This window comes from Dermacentor variabilis, chromosome 11 (genome assembly GCF_050947875.1).
Source record: "Dermacentor variabilis isolate Ectoservices chromosome 11, ASM5094787v1, whole genome shotgun sequence".
Lineage (NCBI taxonomy): Eukaryota > Metazoa > Arthropoda > Arachnida > Ixodida > Ixodidae > Dermacentor > Dermacentor variabilis.
In genome coordinates this window covers 103,889,271-103,904,517 of record NC_134578.1, presented here as the reverse complement: position 1 = coordinate 103,904,517, position 15,247 = coordinate 103,889,271, and the positions used below count along the sequence as shown (strand labels likewise).

Here is a 15,247-nt window from a genome sequence, read left to right as displayed (position 1 = left end):
AAATTTTCGAATATTTTGTGGCATTGATGGTTGTGCCAACACCTACACCAACTTTTCGTCATACCGTTCGCACTTGTACCGTCAGCACAGAAATGTGCTTGAGGAGCAAGGCACAAGCCTCCAACGGACGCACCAATCACAGGAAAGTGAAGAATCTTTGGCACCTTTGGAAAATGATCCAGTGTTGGTAGAAAGCATCGTGGTGGAAGAGAACGCAACGCCTATTGGCAGTCCCCTGTTCGATCATGAAGGAACTTCAATGCTTCAGGAGACTGATTCCCCAAGGGATGGGTTTTGCTCCTTCGTTCAGCAAGCAAAATCTGGCGCAAAATAAAAGCAAAAGCAAAATAAAGCAAATAAAGCAACAAAAGCAAAATAAAAGCGCGGCGGCGACAGCCGCAGCGGCAAGGCCGTGGGTGGGGCATGTTTACAGGCGGCTTTGAAGCGCCGCGTCCTCGGCGAAGGCCAAGAGCGCACGGAAAAGGCGCCTGTGTTGCGAAATGCAGCCCGAGGGATGCAGCAGGTCATCCAGTGTAGCACATGGTAAGTTCCGCGCACGGTACACTTGCGCAAGAGCCGATCGCGCTGGCGGGAAAGCAGGGCACTCACATATCAAGTGTTGCAATGTTTCGGTCGCGCCGCAGTCCTGGCAAAGGGAAGTGGGCGCTCGTTGCAAGCGATGCCTCCTCTCGGCGGGCCACACCAACACCTCCTAGACTAGAAGGCCGGAGTGCTCGGCGAGTGACGTCACGGGCAAGAGGCCATCGGCACCCCGCAGGGGCGTCTGCGTCAGCAGGCGTTTGGTGTGTTGCGACACCACGTACCCGAGCACACGGGGGTTGGACCCTCCCGCGCGTAGCCGTGCGCGGCCTAGCCGTGTCCGGGGAAAGGGGGATCCTGGGGTGTTGAGCCGATGCCGGGTCTTCGGACCTTCAAGGCCCCCCGGCGGAGGCAACACGCCTCTTTGGCCTCTGCTTCACGTAGACGGCACCCCCGGACTGACCCACCCGGGGGAAATCGGCAGTCGCCTTTTCCTGTCCTCCTCTCCAATCTTCGTCTTTCTGTCTCGCCTTTTTCATCTTTCCTGTCTTCTCATCTCTTCTACTCACTTCCTAGTTTCCCGGCGGCAAGGGTTAACCTTGTGTAGCTGGCCAGCCTTGGCTATGCTGTATTTGGTTATAGCAGCGATGTACGGCTGGCGTTGGCAGGGTTTCTCTAGCAGGAACTCCTGTCACGTCCCCCTGTTGGGCTCCATGGTGGGTGGTCGGCATCGCGGCCGAAAACCCTACTGTACTCATGGAAAACGCTTTTCCTAAACTCCCTGATCGCCCTCACAAACGAGGGCGCACCGAAGATCTCTTTCAGTTTTTCGGACGACAAGTCCAGAACTTTCCTAAATATGATGTGATACACTCAGAAAACCCAGACAAACTAGTGCGTAACATTTCACCGTTCCTTGTTTCGAAGTCTTTAACTGAAGTTTTTGGAACAGGATATAAGGCGTCGAGAATGACAAGTGGTGATCTTCTCTTGGAGCTCCACGATAAGAAACAGTATGAGAAACTGCCGAAACTTGTCTCATTTGGGGAGACCCAAATAACAGTAACTCCGCACCGTACGATGAACACCACCCGCGGCGTTGTCTCGGACGATGACATGCTAGAGCTCACTGAAGCTGAACTCTTGGAGGGCTTTAGCGAACAGAATGTCATAAATGTTAAGCGAATTAAGATGAGGCGTGATGGAAAAGAGATCAAGACTAAGCACCTGATACTCACTTTCGGTTCAAGTGTCCTCCCCGAGTCCATCGAGGCCGGTTATGTCAAACTTCGTGTTAGGCCATACGTGTCCAATCCTCTTAGATGCTTTAAGTGCCAAAGGTTCGGCCACAGTTCACAGAACTGTCGAGGCCGGCTGACATGTGCTAAGTGCAGTGACAATGAACATTCCTCCGAAACATGCCAGAACACTCCACATTGTGTAAACTGTGATGGCGAGCATGCCGCATACTCGCGGTCCTGCCCGTCCTGGAAAAGAGAAAAGGAAATTGTGACAATCAAAGTCAAAGAAAACATATCTTTCAAGGAGGCACGTAGGCGGGTGTCATACCTGTCTAAGAGCAGCTTTGCCGATGTGGCGCGTAAGGGGGCAGCGTCACAACGGCCTCCGGTGGCTGTCCGACCCACACACAGTGAGTCGGCAGTTACGCCATCTGCCCCCGCGACGGTTGCAGCTAGCGCTGCTCCGTCAACACAGCAGAGGGGACAATCAACCCCGAAGGTGGGCGCAGCCGAGGCTGCCCCAACTTCCCCGGCCCCTTCCAGCGCTGGCAACAGCCGGCGCAGCCAAATCCCGCAGGGTGCCCCATCGATCTCCGGGCTGGTGGGCGCAGGGGTCTTGCCCCCCAAGGCGGGAAATTCCCTGGTAACTTCTCGCTCGCAAGAGCATGTGTCCGGCGCCTCACAAGAGGCAATGGACACTACACCTGTCCTCACGGCGCGCCAAGCGCCTAAGGAGCGGCGAGGCTCCCTCGAACGCTCCAGAAAGGGTAGAACTCCCGTTACAGGGCCTCGAAAGAGCTCTGTAACCTAAGGCATCACCTCCGTTTCCGTAAACACAGCACCAATTTTTCTTTAAATATGGATACACAAATCATACAATGGAATGTCAGAGGTCTTCTCAGAAACCTTGATGATGTGCAGGAACTTATACAAAAACACAATCCAAAAGTGCTGTGTTTACAGGAAACACACTTAAAAAACAAACACACAAACTTTCTTCGACAGTATCTAACTTTTCGCAAAGATCGCGATGATGCCGTAGCATCATCGGGCGGTGTTGCCATAGTCACTCACAGAAGTATAGCGTGTCAACCTTTACAGCTACAAACGCCCCTTGAAGCAGTGGCGGTTCGAGCTGTCCTACTAAACAAACTCATCACCATTTGCTCGCTTTACATACCCCCGCATTACCAACTAAACAAACATGAATTTCAGTCCTTGATAGATCAATTACCAGAACCCTATGTTGTTCTTGGCGATCTCAATGCGCACAGCAGCCTGTGGGGAGACTCTCGTATCGATGCGCGTGGTCGTCTCGTTGAACAGTTTCTTTTTTCGTCCGGTGCGTGTCTGCTGAATAAGAAGACACCCACATATTATTCTCTCACAAACAGAACATTTTCTTCAATTGACCTCAGCCTAGTTTCTCCTTGTATACTGCCTGAACTCGAATGGGAAGTTACCAACAATCCTTACGGGAGCGACCACTTCCCCATACTGCTAAAAACACATAAAGAAAAAGAATGTCTACCGCAGGCTCCTAGGTGGAAGATCGATACAGCCGACTGGGAGAAGTTCCGAAACTTAACTAGTATCTCATGGAATGACATGTCTTCCTTAGGAATTGATGCCGCTGTGCAGTATCTCACAGCCTTCATCATAGATATTGCATCTAAATGCATATCAGAAGTAAATGGCTTGGCATGTAAACGGCGGGTTCCGTGGTGGAACGAAGATTGTAGGATCGCTCGTAAGAAACAAAACAAAGCCTGGGGGTTGCTACGCGCTTCTCCCACTGCAGAGAATCTAGTCAACTTTAAGCAAGCAAAATCCCAAGGCAGGAGAACCCGCCGACAGGCCAGAAGAGAAAGCTGGCAGAAGTATTTATCCAGCATTAACTCGTTTACAGACGAGGCCAAAGTCTGGAACAGGGTAAATAGAGTTAGAGGGCGACAAACGTATTCACTCCCTCTGGTAAATACACAGGGCGATACACTGCAAGATCAGGCAGACTCACTTGCGGAGCACTTTCAGAGCATATCAAGTTCAAACAATTATTCGCAATCTTTTCTCAGATATAAACAAATAGAAGAACGTAAGGCATTAACAAGAAAAAGTCGACAGAATGAGCCTTACAACCGTCCTTTCAGTATTGCCGAATTGAGAGCTGCCTTGAGCGTATGCAAGAGCTCAGCACCAGGATCTGATAGAATGATGTACGAAATGTTAAAAAACTTACACAACGACACGCAAGTGACACTACTTACACTTTTCAACACTATCTGGGACGCAGGATACCTTCCGACCGCATGGAAAGAAGCCATTGTGGTCCCTGTTTTAAAACAAGGCAAAGATCCTTCTTCAGTGGCAAGCTACCGCCCGATAGCCCTCACAAGTTGTATCTGTAAGGTATTTGAAAAAATGATAAATCGGCGACTGATCCATTTCCTTGAAGAGAACAAAATGCTTGATCCCTATCAGTGTGGCTTCCGAGAAGCGCGCTCCACAACCGACCATCTTGTACGTATTGAAGGAAATATCCGGGACGCATTTATACATAAACAGTTCTTCCTCTCGATATTTCTCGATATGGAAAAGGCGTATGACACAACGTGGCGATACGGGATCTTGTGAGACTTATCGGAAATGGGCATTCATGGTAATATGCTCAACGTAATAAAAAGCTACTTGTCCAATCGTACCTTCCGGGTGAAAGTCGGCAATGTGCTGTCACGTGCTTTTACACAGGAAACTGGTGTACCCCAGGGAGGCGTGCTCTGTTGCACACTTTTTATTGTTAAGATGACAACGCTTCGTGCTTCCTTACCACCGGCCATCTTGTATTCCGTCTATGTGGACGACATTCAAATAGGCTTCAAATCCTGTAATCTCGCAGTATGCGAGAGACAGGTACAGCATGGTTTGAACAAGGTGTCAGGGTGGGCAGAGAAAAATGGTTTTAAAATCAATCCCCAAAAGAGTTCTTGTGTGCTGTTCACAAGGAAGAGAGGCCTGGTCCCGGATCCTTGCTTGGAAATGTGTGGACATCAGATACCTGTAAAGAAAGAGCACAAATTTCTAGGTGTTATACTCGACAATAAACTTACTTTCGTTCCACACATTAAACATCTTAAAGAAAAGTGTCTGAAAACAATGAACTTAATGAAACTTCTATCCCAGACTACATGGGGTAGTGATAGGAAGTGTTTAATGAACCTATACAAGAGCCTAATTCGGTCTCGATTGGATTATGGTGCCGTTGTGTATAACTCTGCCGCCCCGAGCGCGCTAAAGATGTTAGACCCAGTCCACCATCTGGGAATCCGACTGGCCACTGGCGCTTTCAGAACGAGTCCCATACAAAGTCTATATGTGGAATCAAATGAATGGTCTCTCCACCTACAGAGATCATACATTAGCTTTACATATTTCCTTAAAGTACGCTACAATCCTGAACATCCATGTTTTCATAACGTTACCGATATGACGTGCGCTACACTTTTCAGCAATCGTCCCTCCATAAGACAGCCTTTCTCGCTGCGTGTGAAGCAGCTTAGTGATGAAATGCATGTCCCGCTCCTCGAGCATCGCTTAATGCACTTAACCAAGCTCTTACCTCCTTGGGAGTGGCAGGTGATACAATGTGACATATCCTTTATAAAAGTTACAAAGCACGCTCCTGAGGCTGAAATCCGAATGCATTTCCTAGAACTCCAGCACAAGCACTCCTGCGCAGAGTTCTACACAGACGCTTCGAAGTCAAATGCCGGGGTATCCTATGCAGCCGTCGGCCCATCGTTTTCGGAATCCGATGTACTGCATCCGGAAACAAGTATCTTTACGGCCGAGGCCTACGCACTACTCTCTGCTGTAAAGCACATAAGAAAATCGAAACTTCCAAAAGCAGCGATCTATACAGACTCTCAGCGTCGTGAAGGCCTTAATGTCACTCAGCAAACATAAAAATCCCGTATTCAATGAACTGTATTCGGTATTGTGTAAAGCGTACTCATCTAACCAGAACATCATAATATGCTGGGTACCTGGCCATAGAGGTATCGAGGGCAATGTACTGGCTGATAAAATGGCCACATCACTAAACACTTCTTCTGCAGTTGCTCTCCCGTTCACAGATCTCAAGCCTTTCTTGCGTAAGAAACTGCGACAATACTGGCAACGCATGTGGAACGCAGAAATAAACAATAAACTGCACGTTATAAAGCCACAGCTAGGTTTTTGGCCCTTCCCATCAAAATCACGGCGAACAGATGTCCTATTCTGCCGCCTCAGAATAGGGCACACATTTGGTACACACAATTTTCTTCTTACTGGAAACGAACCGCCAACCTGTGGTCGATGTGGTGAGAGGCTGACCGTACTCCATGTCCTCTTGGAGTGTCGCGAAGCCGAACCTGAAAGAAAGAAGCATTTTCCTCTTGCATATCGTCATTGCATACCTCTTCACCCAGCAATGTTTCTTGGTAAGGAACCGCTTTTTAATACCAAGGCAGTCCTCGACTTCTTAAAAGATGTAGTTCTACACGTCATAAGCCCATTAAATTCGTAGAGCATCCTCGCTCCAGAGGATGCCGCTGCGATAATTGTTCTGAATAGCACATGCCTCTAGGCCCTTGTGTTTCAAGGGCTCTAAGGAGGCATTAGTGCTCTAGCATATCTTATATAACCTGATATATCTTTAGACATCATATCATTATTTTTAATTGTCTTATTGTTCATAGTACACTTCATAAGTCATCGCCATAATCTTATTATACAGATTTTACGCACTTTAGCGCTACCATTTTTAAGGCCCTTCTACAGCCACGGCACACCAACTTCATAGTACCCATGATTTCACTGCAAACAAATTAACACGGACATGGCGCTCTTTGGCCATATCTGGCCCTTGCGCCACTAAACCACACACATCATCAAGAGGCCATCGGCACGCTCGGGGATACGGGTTCAGTGAAGGGATCGCGGCTTGGTTCACCTAGCAGCTATATGCTTTTATTGACCACTCCACACATTTTCTTCAGTCGAAACTGCGGAATTAGCAGCAGGCACCTTACAAAGCATTTATTTAGAGGCACAGATACAAAACAGCATTGTAAAGCTTGTGCATGTATTGATGCCAGAAGCTTTTATAGCATCGCGCTTTGTCGTCTTTGTAATGTACGTTTTTTGTGAATTATTATTTTTATTATACCCCATACTTCATACCTATTACTTCAAGTAAATTGAATCCATAAAAACCTCTCCTTCCGTATTTTGTATTTGTGGTTTTTACGGCACGGCAATGACGAATGTAATGCACTCGATTAGCTTCACAAGTGCGTATGAACAATTTTATTGGGGACACATGTATTTATTACAATCTAGATTATGGTCAAACGAATAATTTCGCTTTCGACGCACTTAATTACCGCAGTCCACTAATTTACAATTCAAATGAGTTTAGAAATGGGATATAAAACATTCGTGCAGCTATTTACAAGGAAACAGCTGCCTTATTGCGCAGAGTTTTAGTTTTCCTCTTCCTTGCCTTTGCATTGGCATCCAATATTTTGTCGTTCATCTTGCAGCAGTAATTCCTCAATAAAATATTCGTGCTACACCACAAAAGGTGCCTTAACACAAATTCACATTTATGTCCATCCTCGCAAGAGTCGAACTCTGAGGAATCATCATTGACGAGCAGTTCAAGCGTGAGGTCAGTCACTAAACGACGTTGGTTCGGCAGATTAATAAATTCCTCTTTCGCTGATGGTTGCTTAACAACCACGTAGTTGTGTGCGACAGCGTTGACGGCAAATATAGCTGGATAGGCAAGTCCTCCCCTGTCAAGTTGTTTCACGAGTTCGTACCGTCCATCCGACTCTGAGACCGATGTCAACCTTTTCTCTGTCAGTGCGTCCCTGCATTTCGAACAGTTGAGCTTTTTCAATGAAGCGTACACGGCATAGCCCGCCACGTAGACCAGTACCGGGACGATGTCTTTAATTTCAGACAGTGCATCCTTCGTTACTACCACATTTAGGCTAGGGCGTGGGTGGTCTGTGTGTGTCTGAAATTCATCCCATCGCTCATCCTTACTGGTGGCTGGTAGAGTGCTTTGCAGCCTTAGCTTGTTCTCACATTCGTACACTTGCCTTATCGACACATGATACTGGGATCCAGCTAGCATCCTGTACTTCTCGAAGCGCTCCTCCAGACTGTCGGTCTGGATCTTCCCTAAAAGGACGTACGAGAACTTGAGCTCTTCGAAACAGTACTTTGTGAATTCCACTAAAGCATATGTTGTGTGGTCGATAGCGGCATGGGTCTCTCTTGTTAACGTACCGCTGTCCAAATTTTTGCTTTTCCACTCTTCCAACCAGGCCAAAAGATTGCGCAGGAAATCAATCTTGATATCATTTTCGTTAGGAAGCACTGGTTCCTGGAACTTGTCCAGTAGCCTTTTTCCTCTCCAAGGGGTTTTCACGTTCACAATCTTCCACCATTTTACCGCTATCTCAATGAAAGTGGCAATACCCTCAAAAAACAGAAGGTTGTGCTTCGTCCCAAGGGCTCGAAGGGCCTGAGGAAGGTAGTCATTGAAGATCTGCAATGCCAACTTCACGTTCTGTCTTTCAATGTTCGATGGACAGAGAGCCTTTCTTGACAGGCTGTAGCCATAGCTTAACAGCCTCTCGGACTCCAAGTTGTAGAGGTTTCTGATTGTAGCGAATGATGCAGAGAGCATTTGCTGTTTTCCAGTGAAGTCTGGTTTCAACTCGGGAAAGTAGAAGCACTTTTGGTCGCTTTTCTGGTTCAGCCAGTTATTGCGTACACTTGAGTATGTGTACCGGGTCTATTACAAAAAAGAGTGGTCTTTTGGGGTTCGATGGGTGAGCGTAAACAATTTGTTTAGAAGGAGGTGACGAGAAGTGAGACATAGCCTTCGTGTTGATAGCATTGTTGTCACTTACGACACAAACTACCCTGTACCCAATCTCTTCCAGTCCGCATATTACTTTCCTCAGCAATTTGTGCAGATCTTCTGCGTCGGCTCTTTGCACAGGGACGATGTGAGCGACTTCCTTAAATTGGCACAAGATGCTCTGCACCATAAAGACAAGTGCGCTGGTTGCTGCAGCTGAGCTGTTCAGAGCAGCACCGGTAATATTGCCTCCCTTGTAGTCGAAATAAGGCTTGATGTGAATTTCATCCACCATCAGAGTCACAAAACGTTGGCGATCATTCAAATCGGTGATTCTTCCCGCCATGTACCGGAGGAATGATTCACTTTGATGTTCGATTTGAGGATTCATGCCGTACGATGAGCATATTGAACGAATGGTCACTGGGTGCGGGAGAGCCATGCGTCCGGATCCGCGTATATATTTGTATGCATGAGGTGATACTGTGAATAGTAGACAGCAAAATATCATGAAGTCGGCTGAGTAGCGCCTCCGAACTTTCTTCATGGAGAGTAGCTTTAACTGCTCGCTAAGAAACTGTATGACATTGGAACTGCCATCTGTGGGCGAGAAAGACAACTTTTCAAGCAGCAGAAGAATCTGCTTGCATATATCTTCATTACAGGATTCAGGACTTTGAGCGAAGTAGGCACTGCTATTCTCAATGCTCTCGAGCAGATCCATCACCGCTTTCTTGCTGTTTGCTACAGTTGGAACGGGGGAATCGATGCCCGCTTTCGTTATCGGCGTCCTTGCGAAGTAAACTGTCATGCCGAGGTCGGCTTTTACTGCAATTGAATATTTGATACACGGAGCGTCATCTTCAGTGATGTGCAGTAAGATTAGTCCTTCCTTCCGTTCAATAGCCTGCCAGAACGTAGACTTTTTGCTTGTTATGAATTGCATCAGGTCTTCTAGGTTTAGAATCTTATCCGCTTCCGTCTCCTTGCGGAATGCTTCAGCAGACCCTTCACACGCTTTCTTCAAAGAAGCAGCCTCAAGACGCATGCGCTTGGAATCCGGATCCTCCCTCGAGGTGATTGGCTTTGAAAGATAAGATGGGCATTGAGGAAACTTTGATGGGACTGCGCCTGGGCGAAGACGCAGGCGTGAGAGTGGTGCAGTGACGGTGTTCCCTGTAAGGTCGTCGAGGTGAGAGACCTCCCGCACGATGTCGGCCTCAATGAAGTGAAGTTCACAGACCTAGAAAGAAGTTCAAAGTTGTTCTAAATTTTATTTTAACATTCCTGATTTAAAGGCACTTTCTGTAATTTAGCAATTTACCTTCCCGTATTTTTCAAAAGTATCTATTTAAAGAAGCTCTGAACATCTTACCCTGGAGTGCGGTGATACAATGAAGTCTGCACGTGGTATCGCCCTAATCCAGGCACTCTGGGCTTCTTCATGTTGTGGAAACTTGAAGACGTGATTTTCTTGCCCCGATTTGTAATTGCTCCGGCAATTGAGCACGCAGCACTTATTAGGCATATCTAGGCACTCCACGTTCCGGGGCAACGAAGACTTGCGGTACACACAATCACAAGCACAGCACAAGTGTTGAGACTGCATGCACTGGTCACGTCTAGAAAAAAATTGTGCGTTCGGAAGCATGCGGTAGCATGGCTGAGCATGCCGGGACTTGTTTAACCTTGAAGCTATTCAGGGAGTGGCAGGTTTCCTGGAACTAATCGAATTGTTGTCGCCACCGTCGTCGCCTCGTTCTTCTCCGAATAACCGGCGTTAACTATTGTATATCTTCCGCGCTTCATTTTCAACACGTGTGCGCCCCTAGTAGCTTCGCAGCGCGCTGCACGGAACTTCTATGTTGGCCTCTTATGCGTGACGTAGCTCAAGGGGAGAGGGTCAGCCATAAGGCCTTAAGTTCTCTAGAGGGTGTTGGCCACACGGAACCGGTCCGCAGGGCGAGGAGGAAGGCGCGCTCGCGCCTGGTGAAGCCGGCCTCCGGGAGATGGCGTGGCGGGCGTCCCCGCGCTAAAGCCCCGCGCAACCCGGCCGTCAAGATGGCGGAGCGTGAGCTCTCGGCGGATCCTGAGCGGCGCGGTGTCGGACGAGCTGACCCGCTTCGTGATCGGCGTGTTGTGATCGTGTGCGCGTCGTGCGAGCTTGTCGACGGCCTCATTCCCGGCGACGCCAACATGCGAGGGCACCCATTGCAGGCGAAAATCCAGTCCACGTTGCTGCAAAGCGTGGAGTCTGCACGCAACACGCTGGGCGAGCAGTGGGGCACGATCCTCTAGTAGCAGCTGCTGCAGCGCGGGCCTCGAGTCGGTGAGGATCGCCACGCGAGCGATGTGTGGCGCTTGCTCGAGCACGTCCGCAGTCAGGTGTATTCCCACGAGCTCAGCGGGAGTTGAGTTGGCTCGGCAGGGCAGGTGACACTGGCTTTCGATGGCGAGGCTCGGGGCGATGCAAGCAGCAGCCGCGGAGCCGTCCTCGAGTACCGAGCCGTCCGTGTAGAGGTGCGCTCTCCCTGCCAGGTCGTCCTCTATCCTCGCTGCAGCCTCCTGCATGATGGCGCAGAGAGGCGTGCGGTGCTTGGAGCGGACGCCTGGCAGTTCGAGACACACGTCCAGGGGCACGGCGAGACTCGGCGGCGGCGTCTGGTGGTGGAGCCGGCGGGTCAGCCACAATTGCCTCGAACAGCTGGAGCATCTTGCCCACGCGAGATGCGGGGAGCTGCCGCAGTAGTGAGACGATAGGGCTTGCGTCGGGGGCACTGGAGAGGCGCTCGATGTGGCCGAGCGCGCGGAGATCGGCCGTCAATGAGGGAGGCCGCGCGCCGGTTTCTGCAAGGGTCTCCGCCACTCGTGATGCTCGCGGCAGGCCATGGCACATGCGTAGCACTCTGCGGTGATCACCGTCGATGTTGCGCCACTGTGAATCGCGCACACTACACAGTGGCAACGCGTAAAATACCCGCGAGAGCGCCAGCGCACTGTACATACGGACCGCGAACGATGGGGGGGCTGCCGTCCCCGCGCGCGAGGAGGCGGCGTATCGCGCGCTCAACACGCAGTGTTTCAGCACGCAGGCGCCGCACAGGCGGAAGCCAAGTGAGGCGGTGGTCAATGGTAAGTCCGAGGTATCGCACCGTCGGCTGCCAACTCAGTGGGACACCGTCGACGAGCACGCGGCCGGTGTGGCGGCGTGTGGCAGCGTGAGGGTGCACCATGAACGCCTCGCTCTTGGTCGACGACAGCTGCAGTGCTGCCGAATGCATGCCTGCTATTTTATTGTTGAGTTCCAACTCTGCCCAAGGCTGGACGCCGGTGTCTTCCTGATGCAGACTGCAAGTGTCAAGCGTTTTCGTTGTCGGCGGCGTTAGCGAGGGCGCTCGTGTCTGTAGAGCTGCGTAGAAACAACACTATTTTAAGCAATATTTGGGGCGCTCGTCAGCTACTTGTCCTTTTACAACGAGAGCAAAAGTCAATCAGTTACATACAACCACACCATAAAAGAAGATTACACTCTTTGGCACGTAGAAAGCCGGCGACGGAATCGAGGGCCTCCTGCAGCTCGCGGCGCATCTCGGCAATGGCAGTCCTCGGCCCCCGCACGTAGAGGGCGACGCCGTCCGCGTTGACAACAGCACGCACAGGGAAGCGACCAGCTTTCGGCAAGCACTCAATGATGGGAGCGAGGGTGAGGTTGAACTGAAAAGGGCTTAACACCCTGCCCTGAGGCACGCCGGTGGTCACTGGTCGTGGCGAGCTGGTGGCGCGGCCCACGCGAACGGCGAATGTCCTGTCAGCGTGGAAAGCCTTGACGTATGCAAGTAGGTTGCCGACCACGCCGAGAGCCTCAACAGCTGAGATGATCGACTCGTGTGGGAGCGAGTCGAAAGCGCTGCGCACGTCGAGGAGGAGGAGGAGGAAGGCAGCTTCTCCCGCGCGCCTGGCCTGCTCCAGCGTGCCGACAATCACAGCGATGCAGTCGCCAGTAGATCGGTGTGCACGGAAGCCGCACTGCTCAGGCGGAAGGGCGCCGCGGGCACGCGCAATCCATTGCAGCCTCGACAGCGCCATCGTCTCCATGGTTTTTCCCGGCACCGACGTCAGCGAGACAGGCCGGTAGGAGGCGAGGTCGCGTGCAGGCTTGCCGCGCGTCAGTACCGCAACGACGACAGCACAGCGCCAGGGGTCCGGCAGGCAGCCCTCGCGGAAGGCGGCGTTGTAGGCGTCTAGGAGATGCCGGCGGTGGTCGTAAACAAGCCACAGCAGACGACTCTGGGCACATTCACACCGGCGACTTGAGGTGGTCGCGCGACCATTTGCGACTCGCGACCAGAAAGCGACCGAAGGCGACTGATGTTCACACCGGCAAGCCCGGCTGAGCGCGACCCGCAAGTCGCAGTCCCGGAGATTATCGTTCTCAGCGAGAACTCTCGGGATCTACGCAGTTCGCGCGCGCTCCTCAGTTCGCGCGCTCTTCGCTCGTCTGCTACCATCTCCTCAGTTCGCGCGCTCTTCGCTCGTCTGCTGCCATCAGTCATGGATTTTGACACGAGCGAAGAGGAAGACGTCGTTAGCGTGCTGATGTGCTCAGCCGTGATGTCAGCCCTGGCAGCGCGGAAGCCTCCGAAAAAAAAGCGACGCTGGTGGGTGCGCCCGTGCCTCCGTTCCCGAGATGTGGCCGGTCACGCAAGCCGCCTCCTGCCCGAACTCCGCGCGCATGACGAGGAGTATTATCGAGAGTAAGTTGTAAAGTTTGCGGTGTCTGGGAATCGGGGTATAACTTGCGTGCTTTTTTTTTTTGCTGCTGTTTAGCTTCCTTCGAATGCCACCCAGCACATTTGACACGTTGCTGGAATTGCTGCGCCCCAGCATCACGAAGGAAAACACAAACTACCGGCCTGCAGTCTCGGCTCATGATCGCCTAGCCATGACCGTCAGGTAAAATGCATGTCATCTCAAGAATAGTATAAATCACGTGTGCGTATGCTTCGCATGTAAAGAAGCCACAACACGAGCCATGAACATTTATGTGAGGTCAAAGCAAGTCCGACGCTTTTTTTATATACACTAACCGATTTAAGTACACTTTATACATCGGATTTCTTTTTTCATTTGGCTGGGGGAGATAATTATGGCACTCAAGGTTGTTGCTTGCATGACGGAGCATGCATTGATTTCACGAGAAATAGCAATGTTCTGTATTGGCGATTGGTGATCAGGTACATAATAACCTCTGAATAGCCCCTTGCACAGCTGGATTTGGGCAGTAATGTGCTATTATTTTTAAGAAACATTACTTTGCACCACTTTGAATATATGTCTCAACAAATAGTGCTAGAAAATACATTCGCAGTACAGTTATTCCAAGTTTCCAAAGCTTTCATAGAATTAGGGCGGAAGAAAAGGTGACTGTACATTCTTATGTCTTAATAAAAGAGTACATTTCATTGGCTTTACAGGTTCTTGGCTTCAGGAGAAACACAACGGGACATGTCATACAACTTCCTGGTGGCCAGGTCGACTATATGCGGCATTGTGTCATCGGTGTCCGAGGCTCTGTGGAGTGTCTTGAAGCCACTCTATCTTCAGCATCCGCAAGGCGCTGATGAATGGCTCAAGGTACGCGATACTTACTTCACTAGGTGTTTCGTAAGAATGATTTGTAACGTATTGCTTGTTTGTACTACTTGTTTGGCATATTTAATAAAAGAAACCACATCAAACATTATTTGCTTGATATGAAATGGCCATGGAATGGCTCTTATGCTGCAGGTATCCGCAGAGTTTGAGGAGCGATGGAACATGCCACACTGCGTCGGGGCCATTGACGGGAAACACGTGAACGTCGAGTGCCCCGCGAATTCCGGAACCCTTAACCACAACTACAAGGGTTCCTTCAGCAAATCGCTCCTTGCTGTCTGCGATGCACAATACAGGTGAGACTGGGTCCTTGCATCCCAATATTTATTCAACGTTAGTGGTAGTGGCATGGCAAGATGGTAAACATCCAGCTCCTTAACCTTTTGAGGGTCCAATTATTTTGAAAAAAAACTTTCCCAGGTGTTCAAATTACTTTATTGCGGATCTTGAATGTACAAAATGTGTAAAGTCGGGAATAAATAGTAAAAAATAATTAGGAACAGTATTTTGGTGTCGGCATCACTCAGAACTGCCAAATGTTCAATAGTATTTCCGAGCGTGGTACTCCTTGAAACACGGGTCTACGCACAGCGGCTTATCGCAGTCTGCACGCCTAAAATGCGTGTCTGTTCTCTTGAAGCGAGATGTGTTGGCGCACACGACATCTCTGCGTGCGGCTGCCTTGGGCAGAATGTCTGAGGCACCCTCTCGCGTAAGCGCGATGCAGCAGAGAGCGAGGATACCTCGTGAGCGGTGGTGATAAACAAGCTAAGAGCAGTGCCAATCAAGATAGAAATCAACTTCCGCCGCCTCTGCGAGAGCGTGCCGACAAAGAGAAAAACCACGTTTCGCGCGCCTCCGTTGCGATCACGCGGCGGAACCGAAACAG

The 15,247-nt window shown here is 50.2% G+C and overlaps 1 pseudogene; it reads right to left on the bottom strand.

Moving 5' to 3' along the window:
• Positions 1-6,823: 6,823 nt before the first annotated feature.
• On the bottom strand, positions 6,824-10,884 carry LOC142563976 (uncharacterized; annotated as a pseudogene).
• Between the last annotated feature and the right edge of the window lie 4,363 nt (positions 10,885-15,247).